This window comes from Nelumbo nucifera, chromosome 2 (assembly GCF_055504915.1).
Source record: "Nelumbo nucifera cultivar China Antique chromosome 2, China Antique-T2T, whole genome shotgun sequence".
Classification (NCBI taxonomy): domain Eukaryota; kingdom Viridiplantae; phylum Streptophyta; class Magnoliopsida; order Proteales; family Nelumbonaceae; genus Nelumbo; species Nelumbo nucifera.
Genome location: NC_142650.1, coordinates 50,247,917 through 50,258,509, shown reverse-complemented (window position 1 = coordinate 50,258,509; position 10,593 = coordinate 50,247,917). Strand labels below are relative to the sequence as shown.

The 10,593-nt window shown below is 43.8% G+C and overlaps 2 pseudogenes; one reads left to right on the top strand and one right to left on the bottom strand.

Moving 5' to 3' along the window:
• Positions 1 to 2,630: 2,630 nt before the first annotated feature.
• On the bottom strand, positions 2,631 to 6,230 carry LOC104601087 (L-type lectin-domain containing receptor kinase IV.2-like; annotated as a pseudogene).
• A 1,331-nt stretch (positions 6,231 to 7,561) lies between these two features.
• Positions 7,562 to 10,012, top strand: LOC148802203 (uncharacterized; annotated as a pseudogene).
• The last annotated feature ends 581 nt before the right edge of the window (positions 10,013 to 10,593 follow it).

Below are 10,593 nucleotides of genomic sequence, written 5' to 3'. Positions count from 1 at the left end.
AAAAAATTTGACAAAAACCTCCCCCTTCCGCCAATGATCATCACGGAAAACATTAAACAAATGATCAAATCTTTCGAAATACCTATTTTACCCTCCTTCCAACATCCCGCTATACTCTTTCATCCCTACCAAGCTCCTTCACCCTCACCGACAGAGAAGCAACTAAGCCGTTGGGATCGCTTCCCAACCCGCCCTCTCTCTCTCTCTCTCTCTCTCTCTTCCTCAGTCTCACTCTCGTTACTCTATTTGCCACTCCGTTTTTCTCATTGGCGATCACACTCACTGGTGTGTTGTAGTTCTCACAGGTCAGACCTGTTGGAAGAAGACTCTACCACTTTCAAATGGAAGGGATAAACAGAAACATTAATGGAAAGGCTCTCCTCAAAGTAAGAGTAGACAATCTCCATGTAAAGAAAGACAAGAGAAGGATAATGATCATCGTCATCTCGCTGTTTTCGGGTAGCTCGATTTGTCTTTGTTAAATTGGTACTAATAGTTAATAGTTGTAACTACCCTGTTTGTTTTCTTAGCTTGCTGCAACAAACCAAAATCGATTTAACCAAAAAGAAATATTGTAGAAGTTCCATCCTCTTTTACTTAGCAAGACCTCCAGGAAGCTATAAGCGATTTTAGCGAAGAGCTGGGAAGGGATTCTTTTAGAACTGTTTATAAAGGGGCCGATGTTGCAGTAAAGAAGTTAGAGTAATTCAAGAGCGCGAGCAAGAGTTTAGAACAGAAGTAGGTGTTATTGGACACCCACCACAAGAATCTAGTCTGATTGATTGGGTATTGCAATGAGGACAACATCGACTTCTTGTGTATGAGCTCATGAGCAGTGGTGCTTTAGCAAGCTTCCTTTTCAGAACTCCAAAACCCAATTGGAACCAACACACCCATATTGTGTTTGGAGCTGCAAGAGGGCTCCTGAATTTGCATGAAGAGTGTAGAACCCAAGTCATCCATTGTGAAAATATACTTCTTGAAGATTGTTTTACACCAAGATTTCCGACTTTGGATTGGCAAAGCTTCTGATGAATAACCAGAGTCGAATTCATACAGTTATTAGGGAAACCAAAAGGTATGTTGCACCCAAGTGGTTCAGGAGACTAACAGATTAGGTAGAAGTGTTGGCTGTAGGCATAACAGATTCTACCCAGGCAGAAGTGTTGGCTGCACTTACAGGGATCAGAATAATTGACAAATTAGGTATTCAGGACCTCTCCATTGAAGTGATTCAGCAAACACTATAAAATGGTTAGGAAAACAAGAGAGTAGACCGTGGAGACTTGGACACTTTCTAACGAAGGGAAGGGATTTACTGACTGCTTCTAATGCAAACATGATTTGGATTCCAAGGGAATTTAATGTTCTTGTAGATGGACTAGAAAAATTAGGTGCTCTGTTAGAAGATTTATACTCTGAAGTTTCCTCCTGTATAATTCCTACAAATTTGATCCCTGTTTTTGTTTTTCTTTTCTTTATATGTGTACACCTTATGTACCCTTCTCTTTTCTTAATGAATTCAATTACCTTTCTCTCTCTCAAAAAAAAAAAAAACAAAAAAGAGTATGGCAATCACTACAAAGGTTGATATATATAGCTTTGAGGTCTTGTTGCTAGAGATCGTCTATTGTAGGAAGAACATTCCAACAGAAACTGACGAAAATGACAATGGAGAAATTCTAACAGATTTGGCTTACAACTGCTGCTGTCAAAGCAGGTTAGATATCTACTGGAGAGATTCCTAAAGGTTGCATTTTGGTGCATTCAAGAAGAGCCATCACTAAGGCTGGCGATGAGGAAGGTCACGCAGGTGCGAGGAGTTATTGGAGTTCCAGTGCTTGCATGCCCTTCTCCCTTTCACTCGGTTTTTGAAAGCTAAAGTGGTCCTCTGTTTCTGTGACCAAATAGCCAATTTTTATCGAAATCTAAACTTGTTTCTTTACCACTGTGTTATTATGACAATTGAATAATCAACATGGCTCTTGATTATTGATTGTCCCAAAATAATGGGTTTTTTGCTTCTTTTCCCTTGCTTTAGTTTATCCCACTTATCTCAAAGAACTGCAAAGACAATTACTGATATGGTTCGATTAGTGTAGGGGCGGTGGAGGTTCCGGCTAGGTGGGAGCAGTTCGGTGTTGTGTAAGGACGGTGGGGAGATAGAAGAGAAGAGCGGGGAGGTTATTGAGGGCAAATATGGTACTTTACAAAGTGATTAGATGATGTTTAGGGGTAATTTCGTAACTATACACGTTTCCTGTCCTGATCAGTAAGGAAGGGAGGTTTTTGTCAAATTTTTTGAAAATAGTGGGAAGGTTTTTGTTAAAATGAAGCTATAAGGGAAGTTTTTGTGATTGTCTTTTGTATTTTACCTTATTATAAAATGGATATTTGTCTTTTTTGTGTAGGGCATAAAAGTTAAGTTCAATTATATCTTTACCGTTTACTAGTACACCTGCATAGCTTGTGCCCTTAGAATAGTTTAGATAATCTGATAATTAAACTGAATCACTGCCAGCTACATGAGTAAATTTCCTAAAAAAATCAGAAACAATGAAGTAAATTACACAACCCACCTTACTTTTCCTTGATCATCAAAAGGTGATCAGTGCACTTACACAGATTTATTAACGGCCAGTTGAGAGGAGGGAGTCTGAAGACAACGATGGTTGTGTGAATGTCAATTGTGTAGAAGAAGACAATGTGGCAAAGTTGCTGAAGCCTTCATCGTGTCCAAATATGAGACCACTTGCACTCAAACCATGCAAAGATGAGTCTGGGAGAGGGGTAGCCCCGACCAAAAACCGCATGACTTGTCTCATGGTAGGCCTAGAAGTCGGAATAGAGTGAGAGCAAAGCAGGCCAAGCTTTTAACACTAGAATTACTTCCTCGGCTACATAGTCACTGCCCAGATTTGGATCTACTGTCTCAAGAATTGTCCCTCTACTCCAACATGAGAACACTCGGTCCACTAAAATTACGTCCTCTGCTGATGCTTGTGGATCTATTGGCCTTCTCCCACAAGCCACTTCAAGCAGAAAAGCCCCAAACTGAACACATCTGTGCTCGGTGATGGTTTACTGGTCCTAGTAAACTCTGGTGCAAGGTAACCTAACGTCCCTACCACATGAGTAGTTTTGGGATCAGTTCCATGACCGTACAGTCTTCCGAGCCCAAAATCTCGTAACCTTGCATTAAAGTCACTATCTAATAAAACATTGCTGGACTTGACATCTCTGTGAACGACCACCTTCTCCCAACCTTCGTGCAAATAAAATAGCCCAGACCCTACCCCTTTGATGATTTGAAACCTTTTGACCCCAATTGAGTTTGGCCTTTGTTGGTTGAAGAGTAACTTGTCTAGACTTCCATTGGGCATATAATCGTATACGAGTAAGAGTTCTCCTCCTTTACGTCAGTAATAGCTCAAGAGTTGTACCAAGTTTCGGTGCTGCAGCCGACCCATGCAAATAATCTCAGCGACGAATTCTCTCGTTCCTTGTTGGGATTCGTGAGAGACTCTCTTCACTGCAACTTCGATTTTGGACGTGGGTAATACTCCTCTGTAGACCCTAACGAAACCCCCAATACCAAGATGCTCTTTGCCCCTAAATCCCTTGGTGGCGGTGTAAAGATCTTTGTATTTGAATCTTTGAGGCCCATACTCTAGTTCCCAATCTTCAAGCTCTTCAGCGAACTTTCTCTTCCTTCTCAAGATGAAAAGGATAGCGGAGATGACTGTGGATGCTAAAACTAGGCCTATAGCGGGCATTCCCACCGTCAGAAATTTGGAATGCTCTTTGGGTCCTACTCGAGGTAGCTTCGGAAGTTGGGAGATGACGATCTCTTTAGCTGGTCCATTCATCTTAAGGTTCCATCCCAACATGTAATGGAACGTAGGAACGGTGCCCGTCGCTGATGAGAAGCCAACGTACATGTAGTCTTTCACGATCGGAGAAAGATTGTAACGCAAAGACAAGAGTGGGATATCTGGTTTAGGCACATTAATCGGAGTTAATGTGACATTAATTCGACCGTCCAAGCCATTATACTCGATCCATACTTGCATTGCTTGCCCACTCTTGAGGCTTATGTTCGTTCTTATGCCCACCACTTTGATCGGTGGCATAAGATGCCGGCTTGGAATCAACAGATGTTAAGTTGTTAATGTCGATACCGACATGATTGTCATCGATATCAGAGAATTCTTTGCTCTGGAAGGTGTCAAGCTCAACTGCGACAACATGGCTGGACGGATCATCATTTGTGGACTCATTGAAAAGGCCTAGATATTGGGTCGGTCGAGCTCCCGGAAACCCTCTTGAAGGTGTGATCACGAAAGCAATCCTGATGAGGGCGGATTTGGCCCTCCAATGACACTATGACACCTAACACCTTATGGCAACTAGATGCAGCCTCTTAACAACTAGGCAGCTCACCACTTATAGGCAGTTTGCCATAGGCAACTCGCCACGGGTAGCTCGCCATCGTGTAGCCTGTCAACTTTGGCAACTCGACACCTGGTCAGCCCAACACCTTACAGGCAGCTCGCCACTAGGCAGCTCGTCACCTTGCAACACTTACAGGTAGCTTGGCACCTAGTTAGCACAACACCTTACAGGCAGCTCGCCACCTTGCAACACTTATAGGCAGCTCGCCACCTTGCAGCCCTTACAGGTAGCTCGCCATCTTGTATCACTTACAGGCAGCTCGCTACCATGCAACGCTACACAGACAGCTCGCCACTAGGCAGTTCGCCACCAAGCAGCTTGCCAACAGACAGCTCGCCACTAGGCAGTTCGCCACCAAGCAGCTTGCCAACAGACAGTTCGCCACTAGGCAGTTCGCCACCAAGCAGCTCGCCACCAGGCAGCTCGCCACAGGCAGCTCGCCACCAGGCAGCTCGCCACTTACGGGCGGCTCGCCTCCTAGTCAGATCGACCACCATGTGACAACTCCGAGGAGCTCACCACCGTACCCCGCATTTCATGGGATTGTGACTTGTAACGGCTATATTAGCTCACCCACTCCCCGATTAAGGTGGAAATGAGAAACCTTACCAGTTGGTGGCTTTATGCCCACCTAACACGAAAGCAGGTCCCATTACAGCAGGAATCCGGGAACTGCTCCACCAAACCCACGAGGACTCTAGTATATAAAGGCCTCACCCCCCAGGGGCGAGGAGAAATGGTAACCCCTTTTCTCCAGCTCTTTCATTCTCTAATATCATTCTCAGCTCACGACTAAGTGCTGACTTAACCATTGGAGTGACCTCGCCGGGTAAACACCCCCGGGTTCTCTGATTCAGTTCATGCAGGTCCCTCAGTTCCCGCCGCCTACAAAGATGAGCAGATCGTCTCCAGCAGGAAGTAGCCGGTTCAGTTTCCGTCGTTGCTGGTAGCCAGATCACCTCCTGCAGGGAGTAGCTGGGTTGCACTATGCTAGGGAGCTCCACTTTGGCCTCTGAGTCATCGGCCACTTGGGAGCAAATGAGGTGACGAGGTAATTAGTCAAAAAATGATGTGTGACCAGAAACGGTTACATCAAATCCCATGAGCGCTTAAATTTTGATACTTGGAGAGGATCCCGAATACAAAAGTGGTAGAGAAAGTGAAAACATTACCGTCGGATTGCTTCTTGAACTGGAGAGGGTATGGATAGAAGGCATGACCCATTTGTCGAGTAGATTCGTTGGTTAGCATCAGGAGGCCGTTGGGTGTGATTTGTGCGGAGCCGTCTAGGCTAAGATTAGCACCTCGGAAGCCATTATAGGTAAAATTAGCATCATCTGAGGCCGCCAACGTCATGACCAGAGAGAGAAATGGGCACAGAAGCAGCAGCAGCTTGACCTTGACAAACATGGTCGAGATCGTTCTTGTCCGCCGAGTCGATCGACAGCGTCTGCTCGTTTTATCTTCCATGTAAAAGTTAGTTTACGCTTTGATTTAAATTCAACAGAGGACTCCTCACGTACGTCATAATCAGTTTTCTCCCTTCTTCGATGGGTATCCAATACGTACACTGCGTTGTATAATATTTTTGAAATCTCAGCCAAACCAAATCTACTTCAGCACAGTCCACACGCAGAGTCTGCAAGGGGCACAAATAGAGGAAGAGAAGTGCGAGGTCCGGAAGAAACTGTAATATTGATTCTTCCAATAAAAGTTTTTCAATTTCCAATTTCTTACCAATTTATAATTTGGGTCATAGTCTAGATCTAAGTAACCTATATTTTTTTGTAAGCAGCTGTAACCCTGTAACCCATCAATGGAGGCTGCTAACATTCTTGTACCAACGATTACCTCAATGGATCAGGTCTATACTTAGTATATACAAATTATAATTAACCTTCTATGGAGCAACAATCCTTTTACCAGATCTTGGGCAGTGAAGGACAGTATAATGTCTCTGTTACTTCCTAGAAAGTTTACAGGTCCTTCCACACCAAGGACAATCATCAATGTCATTGGACAGAAGACTTGTAATTAATCAACTACGCGTCACCTTTGACCACACAATTTTTAAGATCGAGAGCCTCCATCACCTCCAGTCATGTGATGAAAGCATTGACTTCCGGTTCACTTCTAGACTGGCTAGCTAGATGCTTTTTGCATGGTAATCAAGAAAAAGTCTTTTTCAATTAATTTCGATGTAACGATACCATGGTTTGAAATTGAATCCACTTTTGGTTGAACCCATATTGGGAATTGGAAATCTCCACGTATCCTTGTATTGGAAATCTCCACGTCTCCTTCCTGTGTTGGGAATCTTCTTGCATGCATGTGCAATTGGTAGTTTCCTAGATGTATTTGGATAGTAGTTTCCTAGATTTTTTTGGGAATTTGTAATTAGTAATTTCCTACTATAACTGAATCTCCTAAATTCAAGCGTAGGAATTGTATATATAGGATGTATCTTGCATAATGAGAGACACAATTTCCACGAGGTTTTACATGGTATCAGAGCCATAAACGGGAGCGAGAGGTCTGTGTTTTAAGACCTGGAGATCAGTAGCGGAAGCGACATTGCCCGACGCCGGTAGAGTACAGACTTTGCACTCCAGTTTCCAGTTCGACACTTTGTCTTTGGCAGTCCTCACTACGGCGCTCCCAGAAACCATAATCCAGACTCGAGGCTTCCATCGAAAATAGAAAGAAGAGAAGACTCTTCGTCTCCCTCATTCCTCACTACGGCTCTTTCAGAATTCAGACTTTAGAATTCCATTCCAGACTTTCCAGTTTAGCAGTTACCAGTTGGACCGGCTCCACTGTACGTCTCATTGTTTGTTCCAGACTCCAGAGCAAGAGCAGACCAAACTCCAGAGAGACAGAGATTGAGAATCCTCCCAAGGCTACAACCGGCGGTTCCAAGTTCTGACTTTCGCAGTTCAGACAAGAACTCTGCACTCAAGCAGAGTTCTTCGGTTCTTCTTCTTCTTCCAACAGCGGCGAAGTCTTCTTCTACAGTCTTCGGTTTTCTTTTCTTTATCGAAGGATCGGAACAGTGCGCAACAGTGCGCACTAGCGAATCAGAAGGCGTCTCGACGGGTTTTCCACCATGTCAGGCGAAGGTGAAGACAACAGAAAAGGCGTAGGGAAAGACACGACCGTCTTCTCGCGGTATTACTTGCATCCGTCTGACAACCCTGGAATGATTATCTCACATGTTTAGTTAAAAGGTGAGAACTATGAGGAATGGACGAGATCCATGAGAAACGCCCTTAGAGCAAAGAGAAAGCTCGGGTTTGTTGACGGAACGTTGGGTAAACCAACAGATGACTCAATCGATATCGAAGATTGGTGGATGGTGAATTCAATGCTGGTTGCATGGATTTTCAATACAATCGAACCAACCTTGTGATCTACTATATCATATATGGAGAGCGTGAAAGACTTGTGGGAGGATCTGCGACAGAGATTTTCTATCGGGAATGGATCTTGAGTCCATCAATTGAAGGCTGATTTGGCTGCTTGTAAACAACAGGGACAAGCAGTGATGGCTTACTACGGGAAGCTGAAGGTCATGAGGGATGAACTAGATGATTATGATCCAGTACCCGCGTGTCGTTGTAGCGGTTGCAGCTGCAAAATTGCGACCATACTTGAAAAGAAGTGAGAAGAAGAGAGGGTACACCAGTTCTTGATGGGCCTTGACGACGCAACTTATGGCACCGTGCGTTCGAATATTTTGAGCATAGAGCCGTTGCCGAGTTTGAACCGTGTCTATGCATTTGTCATTCAAGAGGAAAGGCATCAAAGTATAGCCAAGATCAAAGAAGAACGAAGTGATGCTATGGGTTTTGCGGTACATGTAGGTGCTGGTGCAAAAGCAGCTGCTGCACGTACAAAGGATAAAAGCGTGAGTTGTACACACTGTGGAAAATCCGGACATGAAGGAAATGACTGCTTTCAGGTGATTGGATATCCAGAATGGTGGGGAGATAGACCACACTCAACCGGGAAAGGAGCAGGCCGCAGGCGAAGTGGTTCGGGCATGGGTGCCGGCGGACGAGGACGAGGAAACAAGGCAAGAGCAAACGCTGCCCAAGCAGCGAGAAGTGAGACTGGAGGACAGAAGGTTGGAACCACAAATGATCATGACCGTAGCGGGTTTCCGGGGCTGAGTGGAGATCAATGGACAACACTTCTTAATATTCTGAATTCACATAAATCTGGTGAAAGACTTTCCGGTAAGAAAAATTCTACTGATTGGATAATTGATTCCGGGGCGTCGCACCATATGACTGGAGAAATTGATTTATTGATTGATGTTCGGAATATTACACCGTGTCCGGTGGAACTTCCCAATGTGAAGCAAACTACTGCAGTGAAAGAAAGGACTTTGCATTTGGGTGGAAATATTTATTTACATCATGTATTTTTTGTACCAAGAATGAACTGCAGCCTTATTTCTATAGCTAAATTATTGCAAGAGATAAATTGTACTGTCACTTTTACTAACAAGCTATGCGTGATACGGGACCAAACCTCGAGGACTCTGATTGGAGCGGGTGAGCAGTGTGATGCGGTCTATCATTTTAGAGGAGCAACACCGGTTTAGGCAAATAGAACAAGTGGAATGAGTGAATGGGAGTTGTGGCATCGCAGATTAGGGCATCCGTCTAAACAGATATTATCTCCTCTTCTTAAAGTAGGTAAATTAAACAGTAGACCTAAAAGAGATAAGCCATGTGATGTTTGTTACAGAGCAAAACAAACTAGGGAAGTTTTTCCTGAAAGTAAACATAAAGCTGATGATTGTTTTTTTCTAATTCATTGTGATACATGGGGTGCTTATAAAGTACATGCCTCTTGTGGTGCCGTTTACTTTCTAACCATTGTTGATGATTATTCTCGTGTTGTGTGGGTTTACCTGTTACTTGAAAAAAGTGAAGTAGCACATATTGTTGATAATTTTTGTGCCATGGCAGAACGCCAATTTGGCAAGCAAGTCAGAGTTGTTCGAAGTGATAATGGAATAGAGTTTAAGAGCCTTAAATCATACTTCGAAACTCATGGCATTCTGCATCAAACTTCTTGTGTTGGAACATCCCAACAGAATGGTCGAGTGGAGAGAAAACATAGGCATATTTTGAATGTTGCGAGAGCATTGAGGTTTCAAGCAGGTTTGCCTATTCGTTTTTGGGGGGAGTGTGTCTTGACCATCGGATACTTAATAAATAAGACACCTTCTTTCGTACTTGGCGGGAAGACTCCGTATGAGATACTGTTCGGAATGACACCTCAATACGAGCAAATAAGAGTATCTGGTTGTCTCTGCTATGCTCATTGGAGTCCTCGAGATAAGGATAAGTTTGGAGCGAGGAGTAGGAAGTGTGTTTTTGTAGGCTATCCCTACGGAAAGAAAGGTTGGCACGTATATGATATTGAGAGCGGTGAATATTTCGTCTCCCGCGATGTAGTCTTCCATGAAAATATATTTCCATATGCCAGTGATTTAGAACTAACTCTTGAAGACAATCCCCCCGGCAATTGCGACCGTAGTTGATGATGATGTTTTTCACAGCCCCAGAGGAAATAAAGCCAGGGGGAGTGACGAAGACGATATTTATGCAAATGATAGGGAAAGCTTTCAAAATACTAATAGAAGAGAGAAGGAGCAAGGCAATGGAGGGGGTGTGCAGGAAGTGGAAGTTAATGGCGGAGAAGATGGAATTAGTGTGGATCCAGCACTACAAACAGCACCAGAAGAGCAACTTGGCAGGGGACATCGACATTGCACGCCATCTGTTTTGTTAAAGCCCTACTTAACCTACACTGCTTGATGTTTGAAAGACCCCATTCACACTCAAGCCAACTCTGAATCAAAGTCCTCAAGTACGACTCCCTATCCCATAGGAAATTATGTGACATGTACTAACTTCTCTGCTAGACATCAAGTTTTCTTAGCTGCAGTCACTACAGGAGCCGAGCCTACCAGTTTTTCTGAGGCAGTAAAAAGTGAGAAATGGAGAGAATCCATGAGGAAGGAAATCCAGGCTCTGGAGGATAATGGTACATGGACATTGGAATCCCTACCTCCCGGAAAAAAGGCAATAGGGAGTAAATGGGTTTATAAGATCAAATATA